This window comes from Parasteatoda tepidariorum, chromosome 9 (genome assembly GCF_982258835.1).
Source record: "Parasteatoda tepidariorum strain Cologne lab strain chromosome 9, Ptep-v5.0, whole genome shotgun sequence".
NCBI lineage: Eukaryota > Metazoa > Arthropoda > Arachnida > Araneae > Theridiidae > Parasteatoda > Parasteatoda tepidariorum.
This window is the reverse complement of record NC_141763.1, coordinates 73,131,906-73,158,606: the sequence shown is the minus strand read 5'-3', so window position 1 is coordinate 73,158,606 and position 26,701 is coordinate 73,131,906. Positions and strand designations below refer to the sequence as shown.

Genomic DNA, 26,701 nt, shown 5'->3' with positions numbered 1-26,701 from the left:
TTATATATTTAAAAATAAATTTCAAAAGCATAGTTTAAATATTGGAATATTCAATTCAACAAATTTTCTTGTTATTATTTAAATTAACGAGCTGAATTATAAATAAAATAATGATCTTTTAGTCGTTTGTACACTGCGAAAAAAAAGTGTCAAAACTATCAGATTATGGTAAAATGTACCTTATTCTTGGTTCTATGGGTACATGGAAAATTTCGGTAATTTTTACCGAAGCGCTTTGGTAATTATTTTGGCACAATTACAAATCAAATATGGTTCAATAATTTGTGATAAAGTTTGGGTAATTTTATCATGATACCTTAGAGCGTGGCATGAAAGCAATTTAGTTGGTTAAATTTACTTTTCAGTTTTGTATTTCTTACTAATGCGTGGTAATAAGTACTTATTACATGGTAGTAAGAATTATGTAAACGCAACTGAAACTTTATATTTTACTAAAAGTTAAAAATACGTATTATAATTAACCCATCCTTGAAATATACTTTCTCATGAAACACTTTCAAAATGAAAAAAAATGACTAATTGATTTTTAAAAAAGGTGAAATTTTTTTTGTTTTGTTTGTCGATTATACAAAAAAAATTTACGTCTCAAAAAAGTTTTTTATATCTGTGTATAAAACAATATATCACCTAATAACCATTTTTAAAAAAAAAAAAAAAAAAAAAACATTTTTTTTTTCGAATAATTTTTAAATATTTAAAAAAAACAATTTATAACACATTAATATAATGAATTTAAAATAAGCAAGTCGCATTGTTTCTATTTGTTGACGTACTAATTTAAAGATGATGGTATTAAAAAGTAATTCATTAATAGTAGCAAGTTTAATAACTGCCTTTTAAAAGTAACCAAGAGAGATAAACATGAAGTTTTTTTTTTAGAAAAAAAATTGTCGTTATGTGCGTTATAATAATTTTTATATGATGCCATTAAAACAAGAATTATTTTAAAAATATACTAGAATACAAGAAAAAAACGTTAAAAAGGCATTTTCTTTCTATGTTTTGATTGGTCGTTCAAAATTCTTTACATATAGAATATCTAAGTGTGTGCATGTGTATTATTGAAAATAGCAAATTATTCCGATGAATCTACAAAAATATTAACAATTTTAAATGCATATCTCTTAGTTATAAATTAACTTCATTTTTTAGAAGAAAATGTGGATAACTCATTTTATATAGCGCTCTTTTGGCTGTATATGTTATAAAATTGTTTTAATTTTTGTAAAGTAGAATTATTAAAGCAAATATATATTTGTAAAAAATTATTTTAAAAACAACAATTTCTGAGAAAAATAAATTGAATAAAGAGTAAGTCATATTAAATGTTAATTAGTCAGTTTTATTCCGCTTACAATTGACTATGTGAAGTTAACGTTCATAAAGTTAACGTTCATGTGGTTAATGTTCTACATGAAGTTGAAAATCATGTAGATTTATTCAAGTAGCTCACTATTTATTTTAAATATTTTTATTCTTTATTTTAATATTTTTTAAGTTTTCTGATTTATTTTGATAATTTTTGCTTTCAAAAGTATTTCTTCTAATTAGATAAGTTTTCAGGAAACAAATTTTCATATTGATAAAAAATCTAACTATGGCGGTATTTGTCTTTTTTTCTTCTTCTTATTTTAGTTTGCGCCTATGTAATGTACACTCGCACTGATTTCGATCGCATCGCACCTAAAAATATCTATCAATAAATCGGCTATAATGATTTTAATTTAAAACTTGTTGCAGATTTATTTTGAAAACTATCTTTAGTAATCAGAGTAGTTCAGAATCAATTCTGTACATTACATAACCGTACGAATTTTAATTACACTTAAAAAACTGTCTCAATAAATTTCGTTTTTTTTTTAATCTTTATAGAAGCATTTATTTTTTAAATTAACTATTTGAATAAACAAAGTAAATATTTGAATTTTTATTTTTGAATTTATTCCAATTGCAGTTCAAAATATGCATCGTTAAGGTGATGATAATTTAGTGATCTTCTTTGTTTTTCACGCAAATCTTAATTTGTTTAAAACAAATGTCTATATAATATGTTGAGAACTTTTTTAAGCAAATAATAATTTAAATCTGAAAAAAATGTTCATCGATTTATAAAATCACCATGTTTAGCAAATGAAAATTTGTGCATTTTTCTTGTACGTACGAATAATTAATTGTATCTTATTGTATCCTTTTTCTCATGTTGTTTTTAATTTTTAAGTATTTAAGATGTAGTTTTCTAAAATTTGATCTTTCAATATATTCACTGTTAAATTGTTTTTAAATCATCATTATTTCATTTTTCTATGACAAATGTTTCACGAAGATAGGAAAATATACAGTCGAAAAAACTAATATATTTTAATACAACTGCTAAGAATATCTAAATTTAATAGCTGATTTCTAGACTTAGAATGTTTATTAGCCAACTCGTGTGAAGGAACCCTTTTGTTTTACCTAATCGAAAGAACATATTTTAGGATTTAAAAATAGATTTATGCACAGAATATTTATTAATAAACCCATAAACAGGAATCATGTTGATTAGCACAACTGAAAGACTATATAGAATAAAAATGCATGAATTAGCGTCAAGTACAACTGACGGAGAGATTTTGTAAATTTGAAATTAATATTGTTTCATAATAAAATACTTCTAACCTTTTGTTATTGAATACCAAATTTGAAAATTTAAAATCTTCTTACCATTAATTGATGTGAAAAAATATTTGACAAAATGGTAGTCGTCAGAATTTTTTTTTCTTGTTCTTTAAAAATGTTTTTTCTTCTCTTAAATAAGATTTATTTACAATAATTGATCAACTAAAGAAAATTTATGTTTTATAATGTATTATTATATCTAACTAATAGATACATTAAAAATGATAATTTAGTTAAAAAATTTAGAAAATTACAAGATTCAGAGAAGAAAATTATATTTTGAACTAAAATTTGTAAATACTTTTATTGTTAAACCAATAATTTGTATATTTTTTTAAGAAAAAATGCATTTGAATTGAAGTGGCTAAAAAACTTGATACGATAATTGATGAGTTTATTTTTTCTCGAGGTTCAATTAACAGGTTTTGACTCTTAAATTTTCTTATGTGTGTAGAACAAAACATTCAAAACATGCAGCATATGAAATATTCCATGTATCTAATTTATGAAACATCCCATATAGTGTTTAAAATATTTCTATCATTTCCAATGTGTGTAATTTGCAAAACATACCACACATACGACAGATGAAATATTCCATGTATATAATGTATGAAATATTCCATATAGTATTCAAAGTATTCCACATTACATACACAAATTCCATAAAATAGTTAATTTAATATATAAATTGTTTCTTACAAAACACTAGATACTCTCCGCAACAATTATGTAAAAGGATATTATAATTTTATGTTGTAATTAAGTGCAAAAATGTTTGCGTAAACCAAAGCAATTGATGTATAGTTTTTTTTTTCAATTCAGAATAAGTATCACAGAAAAATTTAATTCTTTCAAGCATAAATTTAACTATTGAAGTCTTTTTAACGTGCTAAGGGTTTTTTAATGTGTACTTTAATGATCTAATTTGAAAACCTCGCTTTCAAAATTAATATATATTTAAATATTTTTCTATTAATATATATAAAGTGCTTGGGGCAATATAGTGACAGTTTTACCTCCAAACTGTTTCTTAGTATGGTTTCAGGATATATTCTTAAATTTCTGGAATATCCACTGTAATGTAACACAATGCTTAAATACAACTTTTTGCGTACGTGGAAACTGCAAAGTACTTTGCTTTAATCGCTCTCGTCTGCGCAAATTTAGAAATGTGATTTATTGTATTGTTGTTCCAAAGTACGAAAAATGTTTATTTTCTAAAGTATAAAACAAAGGTTTTGAAATACTATAAAATGACTTTTATGGCAATTTATTTATTTACTTTTTCACAGAATAAAATTTTTTCATATTATTTGCTATTAATATTTTGTGATTTACATGAAAATTTTGAATCCAAAACCGAAATTTATGTATACAATCTTAAATATGTAATATCAGACTTACTAAATGTCATACTCAATATTAAAATATTCAATTTAAAATAAAATTAGTATAATTAATGAATTAAATAATTTTTGTATATCTTCGATTTCATATACATATATTTCAAAGGCGGAAGAATCTAAAATTCTTTAAAGTCCTTTTCCGTTCCTCTAAGAGTCTTGAAATTTATCTAAACATCTAGTTTATTGCATTTTTTTCATTATAAATAGAATCTTCTGTAAAAGTTACGTTTCGTAATGTGGTTACGTGACATTGTTACCTCAGTTTTTATAAGTTCAATGATGTAAGTAAAACGCAATGCAGATTACATAACCAAATAGACTGCGACACTCTAAGAATTTTTTTAGTGTTCGCTGCAAGTTGGGGCCCATCCGTGAACCTGTTTTCTAAACATTCAGGGGCCATTGGCACCAAGAAACCCATCGAAAAACGTAAGAGAGGCTGGGCCCCCATTTGGACTGAAGACACAGCCCCCATTTTTTAAGGGAGTAAAGGGCCCCTCGTCCATGATAAGATGGTGAAGAGCCCCCCTTGTGGTCCTCTTTGAAGGTCGACGGACCCCTTTCATCGGGCCCCTTTCGTAAACAAAAAGCCGGCTGCAGGGATCAGAATTTCGAAGAGGCCATTTATTTTTTAACATTTTATTTCCTTTTATGATAAATGCATCTTTGTGTTTCGAAATTACTACCTTCGCGAACCTTGTTCTGTATTTTTAATGAAGGCTTCGTATTCCAGATTTGATCGTCGTAACATTCTAAGAATAGAATATTATGCTTTCATATGAGCTGCACTTGCCGTATAAATGCTTTTTTTTAATTTTTTGCTTTAATTAGCTTATAAGTTACCGACATAGCTTGAATTCCGGCATTCTATAAGAATATCTTGGCAATTTATGAAATCGAAAAGCTTGCTGGCAAAGTATGAAACCTTTGAACGTTTCACAGAATGCTACTACTACTTTCCTTAGAACACAAATTTCATAGTATACAAATATGTATATCCATTGACGTATTCTGTAAAATATGAGATTCCATAGAATAAGCTTATGAGATGCACTTGCCGTATAAATATTTTTCATGGTTGCTTAAATTAAATTCTAAGTTACCGATATAGTTTGAATTCTGGCATTTTATAAGAATATCTTGCCAATTTAGGAAATCCAAAAGCTTGCTGGCAAAGTATGAAACCATTCAACATTTCGCAGTCTACCAATACTACTTTCCTTTGAACACAAATTTCATGGTATACAAATATGTATATCCATTGCCGTATTCTGTGAAATATGAGATTCCATAGAATAAGCATATGAGATGCACTTGCCGTATAAATACTTTTTACGGTTGCTTTAATTAAATTCTAAGTTACCGACATAATTTGAATTCTGGCATTTTAAAAGAATATCTTGCCAATTTATGAAATCCAAAAGCTCACTGGCAAAGTATGAAAACATTGAACATTTCACAGACTGCTAATTTTTTTAAAATCAGTTTTCGGAAATTCTATTTTAACGTTCGTAGCATTATTGATAGAAAAAAAAAGTCGTCAAGCCACTGTTCTCGGAATTAATTCTGAAGCATTTACGATTTTTTTTCTAATTACACGGCAGCATGGAGTTCCGGCGTATCATATATTATCGGTGAATATATAATTGGCCGCTTTTCCTTGTTTTTTGTAAATAACATTTCTATTTTTAAATAATGAACATTTTTCTAGTGAACTTATAATGATTTTTTTTCGTCATTAATCTTTAGAGCATAAGTCATGCTTAAAATGAATTAATATTGTATACAATGACTACAAGGCAATAGGTTATATAATTTTTTTTTATTCTCTTATTACATTCTTTAGTGAAAAACACCAGACTTTCTGTAAAACACCTAGGTATTCCATAGAATGCCGGCTTGTCATACATTGCTGGGAAAATAGTTTGCGTGTTTAATATATTAGAGATTTAAAATATTTTGTACAATAGTCTATGTATTTAATAATAATTAGTCTATCTATATTAGTCTATTTTTTTGTTTCCAGAAAAACTCAATATATTTATTTTGGGGTAGTATTTGTTTTTAATTTAATGTTTTGTATAATGGTTTGTATTTTAAGCATTTAGTTTTTACACATTAAAAAATTTCAACCCTCAAAAAAAAAATTTTTTTTTACAAAATAAGAATTTCTTCTGTTTATTTTACGGTTTGCATGTTTTGTGAATTAGTGATATAGATTTAAATGTTTTATTCGAACTAAACATTTATAGATATTTTATTGAAAATAAAACACGCTACCGTTCTAAGCAACGGTAATACAAAATCTAGCTACGATTATGGTCGGCTTAGGTATTCTTAAAACAATTAAAATTTTTATTATGAAATTCTTGATCTAAATTTAAAGCTGGACTCTGAAAAATTGATATAATATTTGAAAAATTTAAAATTGTCCATAAAACTATTTTTTTTACCATGACTCCATTGGAAAGTCCAAGCGCGTAAGCAATCTTTTTTTTCTTTTTCAAATTCTTACCTTTTACCTAGATCTTTCCTTTTTTGTCCCTTCTAGGTATACAGTTATACATTTCCACTGTCAACGTGTTTCTCCTTTAGAATTGCATATATTACACCGCAAATCGAAACCCTTACTACGCTAGCTCACGTATTCATATTTTTGTGCACCCCTTATGGAATTTCGAATGAAATATCCCTTCTTTCTTTTTCTAGATTATTTATTCTGGTTCTTCTTTCTTTTAGGGGCCACTTTGACTATAGGTGTGGCATTTCAAACCCTTTGGCTGAAAACACGGCCAGCATTTTTAGAGGCATTTTTATGCCCGGGTTTTGTGTTTTCACTGCCCGGGTAAAAATATATTCTCTTATTGTTTCCCTTTTGAATTTTGTTTCAGTACTTCTCAGATAGTGTCTAGGGTTAAAGGTTTTGTTACAAGCTTTTAGACCAATGTAGATATGTATATTGTTCTTAGAGTGAAAGTATAAGGTGTTAAAAATGGAATTTGCTCTATTGTTGCTCTATCAATGTGTTTTGCTTTATATTTTATTTTTATTGAACTTTATATTCTAACAAAATTCTACGTGCGTTTTGCTTATTGTTTTTAGAGTGTATGTAAATTTTGTGCGTTCTTTTAGAACGTATGCTAAGTTTCGGCGTTGCAGTTCATTCAGAGACCATGAAATAATGCTTATTTTGAAAATATATTTTGATATATCAATAATATTGTATATACATTCTGAATATCTTTATACTCGTAAATATAATAACACCTTACCATTATTATTAAGATATGTTCGATTTACCCTTATTGTATATTTTAATATACATGTTCGTGTTTAATTCCGATTTACCTATATCCGTGTTTAATTTGTGAGTTAGATTATCCTTATTCGTGTTCGATTTTAAGTTGTGTGTCTGATTTACCCTTATTCTTGTTTGATTTTAATTTGTTTGTTTTATTTAGTGTGATCATTATATTAATGTCGTGGAATTTTTAAACTAAGTGACTTCGGGTGTAATGAACCTCACTCAAAATTTGCATTTCATTCGGAAGTCTAGAAGACAATGTTTATTGCGAAAAGATGTTTATTTTATTTTTATTACAAACATATGTTCGCTTATTAAAAATGAATAGGTAAATTATGAGACTGTTAATCGAGTATATCAAATTAAAATATCTTTTTTTCTTTAAAACTTATAAAAATAACTCTTATCGTAATAGATACTAAGTACGTAACTTTTGACTACAGTTTGAGCTTTGAGGCTATGAAGTTTTTCTTATAAGGAAACTGTGTGTAAAATTATTTTATTAACTTATTGAAAACTTATTGTAAAAATATTTTCGCTTTTCTCTTACTGTGATAAAATATTCTTCGATTGTGAAACAGCAATCGATAAATTTTTGACAATTCGATTTTAATCGTTTGCATTTAAGTTTAATAGTTAATCATTTTTCAGATAAATATGTTTTTATTTGATTTTTGTAAAATAAACATTTTTGAGAATATTTTCATAGGAATGTAAATAAATTTCATATAGTACGTTTCATATTGGTGAGTATATGCAATAAATGGCGACTTTTAAGTTCCGCAAAGTATAAACAGCTTTATTCTAAAATTAGGTTTTTCGTAAACGCAGATTTGTTTTTTTAACAGCGTTTATGTTACTTTTGTACGTGCACTTCGTTTGTACGTTTGAGTAGATTCTTTTAGTACCGAAATTATAGTTTTTGATTGAACAAATCTAAAAACTTGACTTTCAGACGATGTTTGTTCAAAAAGCAGCTAATTAAGTAAAAAGAAAAGTTTTGAAGTTCTACAGGAGAAGAATACTGCATAAATAAAATATCAAACACAAGCTGGATACTAGTAATTCTTTTTAAAATGAAATAAAAATTCGAGGAACCAGTGAGTCTGCTGATTTTGGATGTTATCTCTAACTTACGTCAACCTTCACTATATAAGCTGCTTATTTCATATAATTTTTAATCAATATTTTAAATTTTTTTATATGGGATTCTTATTAACATATAGAATGTAGTAAAAATGAATTTATAGGTGAACGTACAGAATAATATAAAATTAAATATATGGGGAAACATATAGAATAATGTAAAAAAAAGTTTGAATATTGTAATAAAATGTAACAATAAATGTATAAAAGAACGATTTGGATATTGTAATAAAAGCGCAAGTAGAATAACGTAAAAAATGAATGTGTAAAGACACGTATAATGTAAAAATAAATATATAGTCAGAAAAATTTATGGTCAAATTTACCTGAATATGGTGAAATTTACCGTATTTCTGTTTCTATGGGAACACCAAAAAACTCGGTAATTTTCTCCGAACGCTTTACAAGTGATTTTAGTAAAATTAACAATAAAATATGGTTGTATAATGCATGCTGAAATTCGAAAATATGAAAAGATTGGATAATTTTATCATACCTTTGAGCGGGACATAAAAATCATTTATTCGGTTAAATTTAATTTTCGGTTTTGTATGTTTTTTTACTAAATGTGTGCTATAATTTTGCTTTTATTAAGAGCTATAATTTTGAAAATCATAATTTCCGTAGAACCGTTACCATATGAACGGAAACATTACCAAATGAATCGCTTAAATACCGTATATTTTGATTTTATTAAGTATAATTATAGTTTTTCATGCCAGAAATGTCATGTATGGTAATTTTATCAAAATTTTTTTCTTCGTGAATAGGAGACTATGTAGAAAATTTATAGGACAAAATAAATAAATAAAAAAATAAATTTATAGGACAACACATAAAATACTGAAAAATATAAATATTTAGAAGAAGGAGTAGAAAAAATTTGAAAATAAATAAATAGAAGAATTTGCGGATTAACGTAAAAATAAATATGAAGGAAAAATTATAGCATATAAAAATATGTTTAAGCAATCAACTGTATGTGTGGAATTTATTTCTATTTTCTATCAGATAAAATAAAATATGTTCTCATTGACAGCTTCTTGTAGTCGCCATACTTTGTAAATTTGATATTCCTAATTTTACTGAAATATCACTAAAGAATAATTTCCTAGAATTTTTTTTTTCCAAATGTATGTAATTTAAGTGAAATAATTTCGAATATTAGATTGTGAACCAATCAAGCTTCTATAACATGTATTTATTCTAAATCAAACACCGTAAAATCCGAAGGAAAGAAAAAACGTTCTTTATAGATCCACGGTATACAATTTTTGTTAAAAAATTGCACTAAAAAATGGAATAATAAATTCTGCATTCTATATTCACCATCTGCTTGTCTTTCAATTTTGTGCACCCCTCTTGGGCCCCAAAAATAATCTGAATAGATCTTCCCATATACCAGAATTATATTTACCTATATATAGCTGCATACATAAAAAAATGCGGTTCTGAAATGCTGTTCTATTGCAAACAATACCTAGTCATCCCACTAGTTCAAAAGAAGTTTCACGTGGCTAAACATGCTTTTTTTTTATACCCCCATTTGCTTGGTATCTACTTTGAAAGAATTTTTTTTTATTATTTACTTCCCTTTATGCTTACCCCTCCTCGCACCCTCTTCCTTGATCTTAGTTGAGGGTTTCTCAGTCCTTCGCTTGACCTAACGGTACTTCTCGTTTTCATATTAATGTTCCCATATTTGGCTTTAAATCGCCCATTGATTTCGCCTATAAAAATGTTCGCCAAAATAATCTGATTTTAAAGTAATTATTTGTTGCTTAAATCAGTGGTTCCCAACTTTTTCGAGATTTAAAACCCTAAATGATCGACCTTTTTTTGGCAATTGTAATTAAGCACAATAAAATAGTAACTGTGAAGTTTTTAAAAAAAATAGATTTCAAGTTATAAAGCAACCGAAATTAATATTGTTATTTTAAAAAATGTAATTTATTCAATAAATTTTACTTTATCAAGTGTACTTACCGCTATATAAACACAATATATAAATTTTATTTAAGACTTTCGTATTCTAATTTCAAAAAAAAAGTTTTTTATTACATAATAATACTCAAAATAATTTAAATAAAGGGTGGGGGCGGTAAATTGGCAGACTTGATGATGAGCTTTAACTTTTTGTAATTTTTATAAATGTGTGAATATTTTAATTATTCCCTTTATATATTACAAGATTGATGCATTTTGTAAATGCATGGAATGTTGTATGGAATTTAAGTTATTATTCTTAGAATAATTTTTAGTCAATGTTTAACTCATCTGTTTTTCTTTTTTTTTAAAAAAATTTTAGCTTTATAAGTAGGACAATTTGAATAACTGCGCTATTAGAAATATTGAAACTGGTTGAACCATAATATTATTTAAATATACGGCAACAGTAAACAATAGTAAAATGAGAAATTGAGCAATATTATCTTGACAATTAATTGTCCTTAAACATTATTACACGTACATTTAGTTCAATTAGTACATTTAGTTCAACTTGAGTTGAATTTAACACTTCGACATTTCATCGAGTTTTCCTGATACAATGGTTCAAATACTTTTGTGTTTTTGTGTGTGTAATACTTTTTGTTTCGTAATACTGTGTGTGTTGTGCAAAAATATGTTAATTTATATTCTGAAAACACGAAAATATGAACTATAAAAAATTCCAAATTAAATTACGATATAAAGTACCGGCACTTTTGGTGCATCATCTGCAAATTTCATTTTTATCATAAAATATTCTACCACATATTTTGCAATAATATTTATTTAATTAGAGTGATTTAAAGATTTTGCGGTAATTATTACTGTAAAAATTACAGTTTATCGGAGTTTTTTTTGTTTCGTAACATATTCCGATATAAATGAATTTTACGGTAAAAAGTGACGCTACTGAGGCTGGTGGTACTGTTTACCGTAATCTGATCCAAAATGTTTTACAGTGTATGTAATAAAATGAGTATAAATAAAATATGGTTTAATGTGTTATAAAATGTGATAAATAAGGTAAAATTTAATTATTTTGTCATGATTCTTCAGAGCATGACAAGGAAACCATTTATTAGGTTAAATTTACTTTTCAGTTTTGTATTTTTTTTTACTATATGTGGTAATAGGAACTGTAATTTTGAAGACCCGAATTTCCGGTAAACCATTACTATACGAACGGAAAAATTACCAAATGAAGGGTTTAAATACCGCATGTTTTGGTTTAATTAATCGAAATTCTACTTCTTTTCTTTTACCAGAAGTATCTTTACCATATTATACGATAATTTTACCAAAATTTTTTCCGTGTAATTAGGTCTATCAAAATTAAAATTTTCAATAAGAAATGATATTTTGTTAATTGCTTTCCAGGGTTTCGATACCAATAAAAAGTTCTTTTTTTTAAAATTAACTTTGTAACTTTTTTAATCATTAATTTACTTCAACAATATATAATTAGCTATATAAAAAACTACGCATAATTTTTCCTAGCTAGCAACTGTACAGAATCGTAAACGGGAAGTATAACACCACTAAGGGCGAAAAAAAAAGAGGAAAAAAAAAATCAGATTGGTGACGCAACACAAACTACCGTACCATATTTCTCTCTTCCGGTTTTCCCCTGCCGCTGTTCGGTGACGCAACAATAGGTGCAATACTTTACGAACGCTCCCTCCCCCTTACAATAAATAGGTAAATAAAAATACAACAATACCGATTTTTCCCTTCGTAAAAAAAATGTATAACGGTGCACCAAGTGGGTTCTCTATTTTTGGATTTTTATGGAAGATTCTGGGGGACAAAAAGTTTTGGGGGTCATCTTGTATTTCCCATCTTGATTATTGGGTGCATTGTTGACAGGGGTTTTGCATCCCCCTGGCAGATGGGGAGCGGCAGGGGATTTCGCTGTGGGGCAGCTTGCACTGCAAGACAGGTGCGGCTTAGAGGAAAGGTGTAGAGCACTCTGATTTTTTTAGGAATGTATTGTTGTAATTTTCGATTCCGTTATATGATTCAGGAGAAGAAAAAAAATAAGTATTTACGGTGTAAATAAAGATTGCCGTGTGAAAGATGGGAGTTGACTTCTCGTAGGTGAAAAAAACTTTTTTTTCTTCTAAAAATAGAACAACATGGATGTATGGATTATAACGTTTTTTTTTTTCCTTTTCTTCCTGGATTTTGAGAAGTTGTGGTTTATGTGCTGTTTTATAAATCATTGACAGTTTCTTTTTGTTGTATAATACATTTCGTAATGCTAAAATTATTTAAATAATAATGTAAATTATTCAAAATACGTTAATTATGTAAAATGCGTTAGTTATGTAAAATACGTTAATCATGTAAAATATGTCAGTTACGTAAAATATGTCAAAATAATCCTAGTAAAAATCACGCTTTTACGCTGAACCTTATTATCGAGCAAATTTACCACAACACAATAAGGTGTGAAGTCTAACCTTGCGTTCGCACCAAATTTAACCTATAATATGGTTACAAATTATCGTTTTAAGGTTATGTAACCATACGATAATATGGCTGCATTTTATCGTATGGTTATATATTATCGTGATACCATATTAGTTTACCGCAACACAATACCGCAGCACAGTAAGGTAAATTTACCGCAACACAATAAGGTGTGAAGTCTAACCTTGCGCTCGTTTAAATTAAATTAAATAATTGTATAATCAATTTAGATAATATGGTTGAGCTTATTGTTCAACCTCTTGAACTTAACACCAAATTAAGTTTGCACCAAATTTAAACGATAATATGGTTACACTCTCTCCAAAATTTTTACAACGTAGTAAACATTGAAGTAATAGTAAGAGTTATTTAAAAAATACTGTGGATGAATACGATTTTATTCCGTTATAACGATTACCGATACTATAAATGTTATCGATAATAATGAATTCCGATAAAACTGCAATAAGTTTTACAGATCAGTATATGAGACATGATTTTTTCAGTGTAACATAAGACTTTCGGTTTTAAAATGTAGCTCCATTTGTGAACAAACATTTTAGAGACATCACATTTAAAAGAAATTTAATTTTGTATTTCAAAATTGTTAATTTCTTATGGTAATTTTTTGAAAAGCTTCCGTTATTTTCGTAGTGATTGTTTAATATGGTTTTCTTTTATGAAAATGTCTAATTCAGTTTTATTTATATCAAAACAGCTTTCAGGGTAGCTAGATTATGTTTCGATTAATTTGATGGGAAGAAAAGAGAGTGCTTCTTTATTTTATGTTGGGTAGCATTTATTTTGCTAAAAAAAAATTGGAAAGAAAATATTTTTATTCTTATATATATTTGATTTGTTTTAAAATTATTTTTTGGTTTTAGTAAAAAGTTTAAATATTTAAATAAGATATTAACCCTAAAAGAAGAGGTCAAGGTAGTTAGCATTGATTCTTAAATAAGAAAGAAAATTTAATGTTTACTATTACTTTATTAAAAAAGAATTAATGCTTAGATATTGATTTTGAAACAAGCCGTATCCACATTTTTTTTAAAAATCATTAACTTCTTTCAGTTTTAATTATTATAGAATTAACTACCTTGATCTCTTCTTCCTGGTTAATATTAATATTTTAACTTTTACTGAAGCCAATAATTAATTTAAAATATTTTAAAAACAAATTAAGTGTAAATGTTAAATAAGAATAAAAATATTTTTTATTATTTTTTTTTTATAGCAAGATAGATATTACTCAAACATAACAAGTAAACTAGACTAAAAATTTAATAGCTAAACACTGGGGGAAAAAAGTACGACCGAAATTACCAGAATACGATAACATTTACCGTATTTCTGGCTCTATGGAAGCACTAAAAAACTCGGTAATTTTTACCTAAACGTTTTGATAAAACTAATCTATCAAATATAGTCTTTTTATCAGTGTTAAAATTTGGTAAAAGTGGAAGAATTTGGTAGATTTTTTCATACAACGAGGCATGGCATATAAAAACTATTTATTCCGTTAAGTTTATTTTTCAATTTTGTATGTTTTGCTAAATGTGTGGTAATACGAACTATAATTTTCAAAACCAGAATTTCTGGTTAACTATTACCGTACGTATGAGAACATTATCAAATGAATGATTTAATTATATTTTGGTTTTATTTATCAGAATTATGTTTGTTTTTCTTTTGTACCAAAACTTTTATCGCCATACAGTGCTGTAATTTTACCAGAATTTTCCTCTTGTAGAAACTAGCTAAAGTCTTATAAAACTATTTCTCTTAGAAAGTAAAGAAAGTTTTTTATAAATCATTACTTTTTAAATTTTCTTTTAATTCAATTGTAAAAAGTAGTGAAACTTATATCAAGTTAATCCACGTTAAACCAAATCTAAAAGGTAGTAATGAAAGATTTGTTAAACCAATTGCAAACAGTCTCGTAGAAAATAGAGGCAGTTTTGTGAAATCAATACGCGTTAAAATCATCTCTTTAAATCAATCTTGTAAGAAGTAGCGAAAGTTTTGTATAATCGAATCTCATAAATAATTATTATTTATTAAGTATGAAAACGTATAGTTCAACACATAGTGCAGCAATATATCTACAAAAAAAAGAAGAAAAAAAACCGTTCAAAATAACTTTTTTTTACTGATTTGGATTTAAGTGAATTGTGATAGAAACTAAAATTAATTACCTTAACATTTTTTTTAAAAATAATAATAAAACTAATCCATCATTTAAAAAAGAATAATCCCAAAAACATGGAACAAAATGTTGAAAGAAAAGAAAAATCAGCAATATTTCTTGTCGAATATACCTTTCTATCCTCTCGCTATTGTTTGTGAAGCTAGAGTATGAAATGGAACAACCCGAATCTTATGTAAACAAAACGCTCCCGCTTTCTTAGCTGGACATTGTTTGCCAGAGAGGGGTGTTAAATCTTTTTTCCCACTGCGGTTGGGGAAAATATAAAAAGGAACAAACAATAAAAATTATGCCGTGTCACGTTATTACGCAACGCTTGGAGTATAATTAAGAAGGAAAAAATGATGAAAAAACGAATGCTAATGAGCTTTAATCCTTATTGATTGTGTTTTTTTATTTAATTTTTTTTTAGCTCATTCTGACGAAACGCTATTTATTTTGCAGATTTTTCTTTTTATTTGTTAATTTATTTCCTTTTCGTTTTTTTAAATAATTTTCGTAAAGTAAATAACGATATTAATGAGAAAAGATCCGAAAGAAAAATTGAAATTTTCAACGAAAATAATAGTTGTTTATCTTTGGTGTTAGCATATTTTACGTTTTTTAATTTTTTTATTTTGTTAGTGTCAAATTGCAATCTCGTGGAGTTTCGTAGAATATTCGAATAGGTTATTATTCTTCTAATAAATTGATATTTGTATCGTTCGAGTTAAGTTTGTTGTTAAAAGCATTCTTGAAACATATTACTTTTCGTATCGTTATTTTTGATTGCAACATTTGTTCTTTTATTAAACGCCTGTTTTTTTAATGTGGTTTTTCAAACCTTTTCAAGTTTTTATTTCTTTTACAATTTATTTTTAACTCGAAAAAATTCCAGAAAAACACATTTTAAAATAGTTAAATATTTTAAATGACTGGAAAGACGGATTTTGTTTCTCTTTAATTCATAAAAATAACTTAGTGAAAGTATTGATTATTTCTAACATTTTATAAATTCATCCGATTCAAGAGCTTATTTAATTATTCGTGTGTTAGCCTTTTAGAAATCTTGTACCACAGTTTCCCCAAGGGTATTTTAGTAACTCTCCGTAACAACCCCTTAACCCCCCCGTAGGTTTGAGTATGAGGTAGGTTTGAGTGCAATATTTCAGTATAATGTAGGTATAAGGTACCCAGTTTCATTAAAAAAACATCATTATTTCTGAATTTTTTCAATTGTTATTTATAGAGAAACGGAAACGCAGTTATCAAAGTAACTAAAGTATACATATAATTGAAAATTAAGTGTTTCGTTTAATTAAATGTTTTCGTTAATCAGATTGAATAAAATACCGTAGGATTTTGATGATCGAGTCTCCAAAATATCAAATGTTTTCGTTAATCAGATTGAATAAAATACCGTAGGATTTTGATGATCGAGTCTCCAAAATATCAAATGTTTTCGTTAATCAGATTGAATAAAATACCGTAGGATTTTGATGATCGAGTCTCCAAAATATCAAATGTTTTCGTTAATCAGATTGAATAAAATACCGTAGGATTTTGATGATCGAGTCTCCAAAATATCAAATGTTTTCGTTAATCAGATTGAATAAAATACCGTAGGATTTTGATGATCGAGTCTCCAAAATATCAAATGTTTTCGTTAATCAGATTGAATAAAATACCGTAGGATTTTGATGATCGAGTCTCCAAAATATCAAATGTTTTCGTTAATCAGATTGAATAAAATACCGTAGGATTTTGATGATCGAGTCTCCAAAATATTTTTTATTAAATTAATTAGGATCATATTTTAAATGTCTGATATTGACCCAAACAATCTGGGAATGATCACATTGGCCCCTTCAAACGTTCTGGGGGGATGATGTACTTATGAGGGATATGAACATATTCCTGTTCAGTTCTTTCTAGTGCCAAGGACTTTATTTTTACTTTATATATACTATAAATAAACGCTGAGTTCATAACACCATTTCATCTACTTATTTTTATTACACAATGTCGCAGTGTAGGCAATTCTTGCTCTGGTGCGATTATAATTTACTTTCGATTTAATCCAATATTCTTTACTTCTTCATTATTTTTGTGTAATAATTTGGTACTTATTGTAATGTTTGTTTCTTTGCATTAATTTTTCTTTTTTCTTTTATAAATATATTTTGCCAACTGTTAAAATAAATTTTGAATGAATCGTATTTACCTAATTGTTTTTACTTGGTATTAACCTTTTTCAAATTTTCTTTCTTACACTGATTGAAATAGCATATGAGAAAATTTTGAAAAATGTTGAAAAGCATATGAGAAATTTTGACACCATGATACAATTGCCTTTTTTATAGTACGTGGGGGAAAAAACAAGAAAAAAGTGTATTTTTTACGGAAAGCCCTAAATAAATATTTATTATATAATAAAATAATAATATAATAAAATAATAATATAATAAAATAATAATATAATAATTAAATTAAATTATATGTTATTAAATAATATAAATAAATATTTATAACTCTGAATAATTAAATGGAAGCAAATGACAAAAAAAAAAAGGATGTGCAAATACGTAACAATTTTTTTAATCGACGTGATTTTTGTATCTAAACATACAAGTTGAAGTAAAGGCGTTAATAAGTTGAACGACAATGACTAAAATGAAAAAAACAAGGAATTCTTTAAACCGGTAAGTCTCAAAAACTTCTTGATGGAATTTTTTCAAATTTTCTGTTTGATCTGAAATTATCGATTATCGTGAAACTTTGGTAGACATTAAAAAATCATTGTATTCATTTTACCACTTTTTACCTTTTTCTTTAGAACTAAATTAACATTTTTTAATTTCTTTAGCGATTGCTTTTTTTTATTTTTTGTGACACTAAGTTCTAAAGAAAAAAAGTGTTTATATCACCTCTTAAAGTTTTCTACTTGGAATTGAAATACATTTTATAAGTAACATACAATATTATACCCATACTCACATGAATGCCCTTTAAATATTCTACCCAATATTAATTCAATACATAAATGCTATTAATAAAGGTAAATTACTACTTAAATTTTTAAATCGACTAACAATCAATTTAGTTGAGCTTCTCTAATGGGAACAAAAAAAAAAAATCATCAGAACAAATGATACAGAAATGATAACAAATAATAACAATAAAATAATCTTACTGGATGAAAAGATAGTACAAAAAAAAATATTTCCTAATTATCTTTCCGGAAAAGAAATAAATTTTAATCTATCATCCCCTTTTAAGATTGGGGAGTACATATTCCCCCTAATTGAAAACTAAGGGACGCCAGCGTCAAGCGACAAACTTAGACTCTGCTTGAATAAGTCGAAATCGTGGATTCCGTTGAGACTTGTTAAGACAAAACTTCGCCCAAGTTTGTTTATGCCTAGTTTTCGCGAAATTGATGTTTGTTCCCGAAATTTTTCGGGAGTTGTCCTTCATCCTCTCTACTTTGTTTGGGGAATAATGCTTGCTCAATGAAGTGATTAAAAATAATGACGTACTTTGATGGGGAAGAGATGTTTTTAATATTTTTATTACTTTAATTTTTTTCAGTCCACTCCCCTCCCCTGATCTTTGCGGATAAGCTTGGTTGGCGTGTTGTTGAGGAAATGTTTGGAAATAGAATTATCTTTTGGGAATATCTAATTGCTACTTGGTTGTGTTTCTAAATCTCTGGGAAAAGATTAGTGCTTACTTTAAAAACTTTGATAAACTTGGTATATTTTGAATATATTAATTGAAATCTTCTTATTAGTGAGCTCAAATCTTTATTTGTTTGAAAATATTTTGAAATTTTATTGTCCAATTTAATCAATCACTAAAACGTAAAAGCAATTTCCCGGTAACCTATATTATTGTTTTTTTCTTCATTTAATCATTATGGCTGTATTTTGTATTTTTTTTTATTTATTTCACAATTGTAATTATGTAGTATTTTTTATTATAATTCCTTTTACTATATGTTGCAAAAATTAGACTATTTGAGTCTGAAACATTTATTTTTCTTACTTACACAGATGTACAAAAAGTATGGTGAATTTATACAGTAAGAAATAGCGATTTAAAAACTAATGATATATGTTTACTGATAATGGAAACTTAGATTTAAGTACTTTTCTCTACAATTCTAGTAAAAATTCACGGTTTAAAAACTGGAGTTAGCAATAAAAACTTCGTTAAAACCTTTTTTTTCTTTAACTTCATTAAAAATTAATGATTTAAAAGCTTGTACTGACAATGGAAGTTTAGAGTTGAGATCTTCTGTAATTTATTTTTATTTTTAGTAAGATCTTTTTAACTGTTATTATAAACTGTAATATTTAACTATGATTTGCAATAAAAAAAGATGTTAAGTAGTTTTTCCTTCGATTCCAGTAAAAACTAAATAGCTAGAACCTGGAATTGACAGTTGAAATATAGTTGTTGAACATTTTTTTTTAAAATAAAAAATGAAGGCGTCTTGGAAATTCAGATATTGAGTATCTCTTATGATTCAATTCCAGTAAAAATCAAATTTGCATTAAAAAATGGTATTAAAAGTATAATTAATTTTAAAAAAAACTTAAAAACGCTAAATTTTTTGAAATTAAATTTTTCAGAATGAAAATTTGAGAAAAATTCTACATCAATTTAAATATAAAAATTTTGTAAATAATTAATCATTATGTTTTTGATAAAACTGTACTTCAGTTTTAAGAATCTTACAGCAAAGATTTTATATTTAGATTTATAATCTCTTGGTTAACATTTTAACTGCTGCCAATAAAAAAAATCATTGTCTATTCATATTCTGCGTAGAGGAACAAACAATGACCAACAGATAAATCGAATAAGAATAAATACCTAAAAATTACAATAAAAAATAACAATACATTGTCTCTTTCTTGTCTACATTTCATATATATCGGCAAATAATATATTTGTTTTCTTTCAATTTCCATGCCAGGTAACAATTGGAAGAAAAATATTCTTTTTTGGCGACGTTAGATTTCATCATATGATTTCAGAATTGTTTTCTTTTCTGGGTCTTTAAAAAATCCGATCGTGATTTGTATTGGTTTTTCCTGTTGTGTCAAAATGTTATTATTTATTTACTTTTCATTGAATACAGTTTCGTAGAAAACGAAATACATATGTACTTATTTGAATGAGGGCGTGATTTTTTTTGTTTTTTTTTTGTTCATCGATTTAAATATAAGTCAACAAAATGTTCAATAATTCATCATTTTGTTTTGTTTTCATTGTTTGCTATATTATATTAAAAATGAACGCTTATTGTTATTTTCTTAACATTGAGTTTTATGTAGTTTTTATATTTATTAAAAAAGTAGATTTCTCATTTTTAACTAGTTATGGAACCATATTATATTTTATTTGAAGCAATCGAATTGCTGAGTTCAGATTGTTTTGATTTAAAGTATGTGGATTTTAGCTAGTTTTAAAATATTACATTTTGTTCGAATGTTAACTTTATGTTCTCCGATTATAATTAAATGGATTTCAAAAAGTTCTAAAATGATATTACATTTTATTTAAAGCAATGGAACTGTCGAATGTTATAAAACATGAATGTTTATGTGTCGAATGTTATTATCGAATGTTATAAAAGCACATATTTTGGGATTAAAAATAAAGGAGAGTAGTCGAAAATAGGCTAATTTTTTTTAAAAAGCAATTTCTAATCAGTTTCTTTCTTTTACTATAAATGCGACATTTTTGAGGCTGTTTTGTGGTTGACAGATGTAAAAAAATACTCGTTATGACAGGATCAGTAAATGAAACTCAATGAAAAAGTGAGCATTAACCTCTTTTATTCCCTAAATGTGATAAAATTAAAAAAGATTAATAAATAATTTTTATAACATAAAATAGGCATAATGAAAAGGAGAACCAAATATTATTGTTATTAATGGCCAAAATTTGTTTGATTAACTAATTTAAATCACCTAGCCTGAAACTTGAAATAGTGAATAGTTTCTGAGAATAAGAAGCTTGAATTTCATATAACAAAAAGTTTATAAAAGAATTTTATCGAAAAATTACTCATAGATAAATTCATGAATTTATAAGAATAAAATATTAATGAAAATTTCTGAGAAATAAAATATTTTAGTAAGTCGTATTTTAAAATTTTCATTTATCGAGTACTATTTTGCCGATTTTGTTTAAAATTCGAATTTTGACATTTACAACTAAATTTATTATAATACAAAAGCCGACCTGCCTGTGTAGCGGTCAGGGAACTGGCCTTGCATTAGAAAGGTTCTGGGCTCGAATCCCGGGCAAGGCGCATATATATGTTCTTTCATTCTCTGTACTATCTGTCCTTACTGAGGAAGCAACGTTGGCCCACCTAATGTGGTTCCCCTACAAAAGTGGCCAACAAGTCTGCCCTTCAGATGCCTGTATAACGTAAATCATTCCCCAGGCGGGCATTGGAGAAAAAAAAATTACATTACAAAGCAAAATGTTATGCTTTATAATTCAGACTGTTTATCAGTCTTTAATTAAATATTTAAAAAAAAATAATATTTAAAAATCTACGAATTAACACATTTTATGATTGTTTTTAAAAATCATTTTCAATCGCTATAATAGTTTGAGAGAGCGCTAAAAGTAAAATCTAAATCAAGGGGCTCAAATTTTCAACACCTCAATTTCTATTTATTGCCATTTTAACTGTATCGTTATGAGAATTTCTGACTAGAACTAAGATGCAGCTAAATATTTATTTTTCCATCCATTATTTAAGACTATTCACTTTTTACCTTCAAAAAAACGCTAACTCAAAAACCCACCATTTTTCACAACTAAAACAAAAATCCCTACTGATGACATCTCTTTCCCCTTATTTTGAATACATTCCCTTTGTTCTGAATCCATGTTCCCTCGTAAAGTCCCTTCCACCGCGGATGACATCACCCTTGATCCCCAAGCCAGGTGGGTTAAAAGGAGCAGCATCCTAACCCATGTGTTTTCCTGAGGTAAACAAAGCCATCTGCCACTGAGAAAGGTTATGGCGTGGATGCAGAGGAGAAATGCATTTTCACCCTCTCCTCATCTTTCCCTCCTCTCTTCCCCCCCTCTCCTGTCTTTAGAGAAGAAAGTAGGCAGAGAAATCTTTTAGTGGCTTGGTTGAAAAAGAAGTATTGTCAAGAAAGGGGTGATTCGTGGGGGTGGTTTTGGAGTCTTCTTTCGAACGAGGTAAAGTAGGTATAGAGAAAGTTTTGGAAAGAGTGAGTTTGCACTGCGCGCGCAATTCCTTTCTTATTATTATTGTGAGCCTAAAAAATGATTTAAGTAGTGAAAATGGAATTTTTTTTTGTAAATTATTGTTTAAATACAATAGATTTTTTTCTAGTATAAAGCCGACAATTTTTATTGTATCACTAAATTATGATTTTTTTAAAAAAAAAAAAATATTTATATTTTTTTTTTTAATTTTTAGAATTATTGAGTTAAGGGAAAAATTTAAGAAAAAATATCGAGCATTTTACGAAAATTTTTAAATTAAAGGAACTATTATTATCATTATTATTACTTTGTACAAGTTTGGTCTTATTTATTTTTCCTTTTAAAAAATATCAAAAATATTACCTGAAGGATTGCATCCCAATACTTCATCCAGGAGTTCCCTTGTCTTCTGCATTGGGTTCAAAATTCCAAGGCTGTAGAGTTGAACATTAGCAGTCGTAACCCCAAGAAATTGGGTCGGCTGTTCAACGACGGGTATGTCGTTCTTCCTTTCCAAATATCAAATGAAATGGTGCGTGTTGCATGGTTTTGTAAAACCTGTCTTATTTATTACTTATTATTTATTTTTCGTTGTTTTTAACGTGTAATGATTCTGATTTTAAGTAGAGTTGATCATTCCTTTCTCGAAATTTCTGTTCACAATTAGTTAATAGGTTTATTATAAAAAGCTGTAATAATACTCTAGTACAACGCATCATCCTTTTAAGCTTTATATTTTCGTATCAATTATTGAAATTCCTTTCAAAATAATGTTTGAACGATTTAAAAACGTTTTTTAAAAATTCAATTTTTGTTCTAAATGTTATTACCATTAAGCCTGATGTTATATTTTGTAACAACATTTTTTTAATAACAATATTATTATTATATAAAAAAACTTATCCAATTATTTATGTATTTCAAATCTTAAAATGTTAGACGTCATCTAAAAAAAATATATATTTTAGGTGACGCTCTTAAAATACATTAAGAACTTAGAAATTGCTTTTCTAAAACTTTAACTTTTTCTTTAAAAATGTTATTTTATTGGTAAACGCAAAGATGAGTGTAGATTTCAACTGTTTCGAACAAAAGCACTTATGTTTACGAGTACTATGATTAGGAAAAACATTTCGTTTTTAATGTCAATTCATGTCTATAAAATATAAATTTATAGCAGTTTAAATCCTGCTTGATATATTTATTTTAAAAACTTAATGTAATATTGTATTGTGTTTTGTAAAAACCTAAATACTATCAAATTATTTATTATTCTTTATTTAAAATATAAAAATAAGTTTTTATTTTTTTGGTTATGGAAATAAATTTTAAAGCGTTGATGCTTCGCTTGTTTATGAACAAATTTGAAGGACACGCAAGCAACACAAGGAAGATATCAAAATTTTTATGCCCTGATAAATTTTAAAAGCAATATTTTCAAAAGTGACTTTTAAAAAAATAATTTACTGTCGTGTTTTTATCTAGAGAAAAATATTTTCTTCCAAACAGCAAAATAAATAAATAAATAAGCCCTGTTTTCATAAGATGTACGATTTAATTTTATGATTCCGATATAACTGATAATCATTTTACAAAAAAAGTAAAGCATTCCCACAACTCTCTATGTGTCGGGTAAGGTAATCGTGTAGTTTCCTTGGTCTCTACATTTTCGTGACTAACTGTCAGCACTGCGCACCGACCGCTTCTACTTCCCAAATTAGCTACTATCTGAAGTTAAATAGACTCCAAATGATTATCGGAAATCGGATCCCGTTCTTACACAATAACTCACTATTTTTTTAATCAAATCACTGCTGGAAATTAATTAATTAACAGGAATGTATGAATGAAAGATTGATATGAATAAATTGATGTGCTAATCAAACTAATGTTAATAATGAACTTAGGCTTAGAGATTGGGCAGCTCTAAGAGCCTTATCCACTGTATCACTGTGTTTAAGTGAATTATCAATATTATCTTATTGTTTCTTTAGTTAAGTAGCAACAGTAAAATCTTCTATTTTGTCAGTTACATATAAAATACAGAAATCATCTAATTAAATCCTTAAGACTGTTTTATTAGCGTAATTTCAGAAAAGACAGGAAAAAATTATATTTAATTTAAATTCATTTCTTAATTAACGTTTTTCCTTGAAGCATGACGGTACTACTTTCTAAATAAGAAAGCTATATCAATCTAACCATTGCTGGGAATGAACTTTTGAACAGGAATACTACGAATGCAGGAGTATTATGAATGAACTAATCGAGAAATCGATCCACTGCTTAGAATGAACTAATCTATAAATCAAACCACTGCTAGGAATGAACTAATGAACAAGAATAGTGTAATAGAAAATAATTATGAATGAACTTATAAAATAATCAAACCGTTGCTAGGAATGAATTTATGAGCAAGATAGATTTTAATTCACGATTTCTAATAATGAACTAAATGACAAATCAAACCATTGAATGGATTTTTAGCAGAATAATGAACTATTTTGTTAATCAAATCACTGCTAGAAATATACTAATTAAAAGGAATGTTATGAATGAAAGATTACTATGAATAAATTGATAGACAAATCAAACTAATGTTAAAAATGAACTTAGACTTAGAGATTGGGCAGTTCTAAAGAGCAGGTCAGATCGACCAGAGGTCTATTGTACCCAAACCATAAGTCATGATTAATGAAAAAGCTTTATTGCTGAAATAATTGATGAATTGGATTAATAATATTGAATGCAATTGAATCAAATCTTAGAGCAAAATAAACCTAGCAATCACAAAGTATATGCCATGAAGTGTCCTCCTCAAGAGGACAACCTCAACAAAGAGAATAAGATGCAATACTCATAATGTGTAGGTGTCTTCTGAGGGTGCATTGTCCAGTGAGAAGACCAATGATCTTCCTCAAACTGTTCCGATTTAGCTTAAAAAGCTTCTTTTTTGACGCACACTAGGGCAGTCACGATTTAGCTCTTTAGCTTGTCTCATTTTTTCTAGATCGTCATTGGCGATCAAATATTTAATGATGGCGAGTAAGTTTAATCTTTTAAAACATTGAGTTTTAATCGAAACTATATACGCTTAGATTATCATACTCCAATGAATAAGAATCTGAAAGTATCTTAAATTCAAGCAATTTCATCTTTCATCTATTTAAGAGAAGGGAAAATAATACCGAGTCTCTTATTTTTAAAACATTGAGTTTTAATCGAAACTATATACGCTTAGATTATCGTACTCTAGTGAAGAAGAATCTGGAAGTATTTTAAATTCAAGCAACTTCATTTTTCATCTATTTAGGAGGAGGGAAAATAATACCGAGTCTCTTATTTTTTACCTTCAGAACTTGCACTGCTGGCAACAACCTTAATTAACTTAGGACAACTTACTTTGATTTAATATCATAATTATTACAATAATTATGTTTCGATTTTTAAGTTCCAATGTACTTTTATGGTGGTTTTAGTCATATAAAAAGTTCATACATCTCTTAACGTTTTAAAAATTGCTCGTATGAATGCAATATAGTGGCGAGCAAACATTTTAGCTAGAACAGTACCTTTTGAACTGAATTTTCATGCCCTGAAGTAATATACAAATCAACCAGCTGAAATACTTTGCTCAGCTAAAGAAGAAAGATATTTTTCCCTATTTTTCCTCAATTAAATTTATGATACAGAAGGGATATAACTAAAGGCAAATGACTATTTTATCGACAAAATTTCAGCAACGACGATACCGGAGTATCTCTAATTTTAATTCACTTTCTTGATTCATATTTTTCACTGAAGAAGAAACCTCGGAACTATTTTCTAAATAAGATATCGAAACAGTATCTTAAGCTATTATTGAAGATGACTTTGGAGAGTGTAGCATTTTCTTTTTTCTTTTTTTTTTCTCATTTCGCTAAAGCTCAAATAAACTTCTTTTTTTTTCTTCCACCCTTAACGTGATCCTAATGAAGATCTCAAAAAAGAAGGGAAAAAATTATCAAGAGGTACTTTTTACCTCTTTTGATCAATACTGTTGTCTTTTCCCATCACATAATGGCGCCTAAATTGCACCGTGGTACTAATTCCATCGCAGCTCCACCCTCCACACCACGGTGCAAAATACTCCCCACGCCTCTGCTACCCACATAAAAAATTTTAAACGTCCTCCCCCGTGAGGTATATTTATTTACTTTTTATTTTTTTTTCTTCCTACAAATTCGGAAGGTGGTGGAGTTA

General features: G+C 27.4%; 1 protein-coding gene across 12 annotated transcripts in view; it reads left to right on the top strand.

Moving 5' to 3' along the window:
• The window catches only part of LOC107437615 (forkhead box protein P4), a 297,109-nt gene that overhangs the window by 1,237 nt on the left and 269,171 nt on the right, over positions 1 to 26,701 (top strand). The window lies entirely within an intron of this gene.